This window comes from Macaca fascicularis, chromosome 5 (assembly GCF_037993035.2).
Source record: "Macaca fascicularis isolate 582-1 chromosome 5, T2T-MFA8v1.1".
In the NCBI taxonomy this organism is placed as follows: Eukaryota; Metazoa; Chordata; class Mammalia; order Primates; family Cercopithecidae; genus Macaca; species Macaca fascicularis.
In genome coordinates this window covers 2,159,254-2,162,044 of record NC_088379.1, presented here as the reverse complement: position 1 = coordinate 2,162,044, position 2,791 = coordinate 2,159,254, and positions in this window count along the sequence as shown.

Sequence of the window (2,791 nt, the reverse complement as noted above, 5' to 3'; positions counted from 1 at the left end):
AAAAAAAGGAAATACAGAGGACCTAAAATAACCCAAATAACTTTTCAAAAAAACAAAGTCAGAGAATTAACACTACCTGATGTCAAGGCTTATTTTAGAAAGCTATAGTAACCAAGGCAGTCTGGTATTGGCATAAAGACAGATGAGTAAGTCAGGATAGAAAAGTCCAGAAAGAATAGTCATTTCGACAAATAATGTGGGAACAATAGGATACCAAATTTTAAAATGAAAAAAACTTTGGCTTTCTAATTTTGCAATCTGATAGGTGTAATGAGGCATCTTGTTATTTTAGTCTGGATTTGTCGGGTTGCTGATGAATTTAAGCATCTCTCCACGTTCCTCTCGGGTATTTGGGTTCCTCCTTCTACGAATTGCTTTTTTTTTTTTTTTTTTTTTTGAGACAGGCCCAGGCTGTGGCCCAAGCTGGAGTGCAGTGGTGTGATTTCTGCTCCCTGCAACCTCTGCCTCCCAGGTTCAAGCGATTCTCCTGCCTCAGCCTCCTGAGAAGCTGGGATGACAGGTGTGCATCACCACGCCCCCACTATTTTTGTATTTTTAGTAGAGACGGGGTTTCACTATGATGGCCAGGCTATGAATTGCCTATTCTTATCTTCTGCACATTTGTCTATTGTCGGTCTTTTTCTCGTCGATTTACAAGCATTCCTTTTTTTATTCTGAATATTAATCCATTGTTTTCTGACGTTGTAAATAAGTCCTCCTAGTGGTTTGTCTTCTTGGTTAAGCCAGATGTTAACTTGGATTTATCCTGCATAAAACTGAAGACTCGAGATGCATCAAACACTGTGTACAGAAAAGCGCTGCGTATCCTACAGAAAGCTACAGACAGTTTGGGGTCAGAATCATTTGCATTGTTTCAAGTTTTGGGCTATTATAATTAAAGTGGCTATAAACGTGTGCACACAGGTTTCTGTGTGAACAAAAATTTCCATTTCAGCCAACTAATGTTTATGGTTCAATCATGATTTCACAACTTGAAGTACCTTCCATTCTTCTCATACTAAATTTGATATGTATCCACTGTTAAACTATTCCTTACTGTCAATTTATAATTATTAAACTTTTTTTTTTTTTTTTTTTTTTTTTTTTTTTTTGAGACAGCGTTTTGCTCTTGTGGCCCAGGCTGGAGTGCAATGGCAAAATCTCAGCTCACCGCAGACCTCACCAACCGGGTTCAAGCCATTCTCCTGCCTCAGCCTCCCGAGTAGCTGGGATTACAGGCCTGCCATGCGCCACCATGCCCGGCTAATTTTGTATTTTTAGTAGAGACGAGGTTTCTCCATGTTGGTCAGGCTGGTCTCGACCTCCCGACCTCAGGTGATCCGCCCACCACGGCTTCCCGAAGTGCTGGGATTACAGACACTAGCCACCACGCCTGGCTTAATGATTAAACTTCTTTCAGCACCAGCCCCACTGATGTCACAACTTCACCCATTAGTCAATAACTTGTCTTTGCTGAATTGGATACTAACTTTTAAATCATTTAAAAAATATTCTCTTAAATTTTATGTGCTATTTGCAATGTAATGGTTATCGACATGACACAGTTTTAAGTTTAATCTTCATCATCAACATTTTCTCTATCACTTTCTTCAGTTTAAGCAGTCAACAAAACCGCCGCTCCAGCCCTGATCTGTAGCATTTGCGGGTTTCCACCGTGTGACTTCCGCAGGACTGCCAAGTTCAAGCCGCCAAGGCCAGGGCACTGCTAGCAGCTGAGCTGAGCCCTGTTCTCCCTGCGTTTCCACTGCCCAGTGGCAACAGCTGTGAACGGCGGCAGGCGCATAGCGGTGGAAGAATAAGGAAAAGACCTTTTAAAAAAAGATACTATAATACAGAAGCCAGGCAAGGCGGCCCTGGCCTGTAACCCCAGCACTCTGGGAAGCAGAGGTGGGCGGGCTGATCGCTTGAGCTCAGGAGTTTGAGACCAGCCTGGCCAGCATAGGAAGGCCTCGTCAAAAAGACAAAATAGTAAAATGAATTTAATAAAATGAGGTTCAACTTTTACTCATGTTTGTACCTAATGACAAGCTCGTAAAACTGAAAAGTTCACTATTGGCTTCTGCCCATATGCTCCAGGCCGAGTAGGGGCCGGGGCCTCCCTGCACTGCGGGGTCACGGGTGCCCCGGGACCACTCCCCGAGCGCCCTCCGATCCGCATGCTCAGCGCAGCTCAGTTGGCGGCGCGCCACGGGCAGAGCGGGTTCAGCGGGGGACGGAAGCTCAGCGCGGAGACTGGAATCCCGCAGGCTCACTCCGCAGGGCCGCGGCTCCTCTCTGTGCAGGTGCTGGGCCCGCGGGGGCGGGCGACCAGGTCCGCACCGAGACCCAAGCGGGGAGAAAGCGAAGAGCGGAGGACGGGGCAGGCGCACCGGGAACCTCCGCCCCAACGCACGGCCGCGAGTCTGCAGCACTTGACACCTGCACTGCGAACGCCAGGCCGCATCCCGAGCTCCCAAGCCGCGAAGACGCGCGCCCGCTCGTGACGTCATCTTTTGCGGTCTCCCCGAGAGTCGGCAGCGGGCGCCGCCATGATGCGTTACGGAAGCCGATAGTTCTTGCCCGGCGTCACCCCGTCGTTCCGGCTCTCGACGTTGCCACAGAGCTTCCCGGAGACGCGGCCGCCACCCAGAAGCGCTCTCGTTGGAAGCCCCGCTCGTTGGACCCTGCTGCCTGCGCCGCCTCTGCAGCCCGCAGCCCGACGGGCGCCGCCATGTTGGGGTCCTAGCCGAGGGCGCGTAGGTGTCTTCATAAGATGCCGGGGCTGCGACGC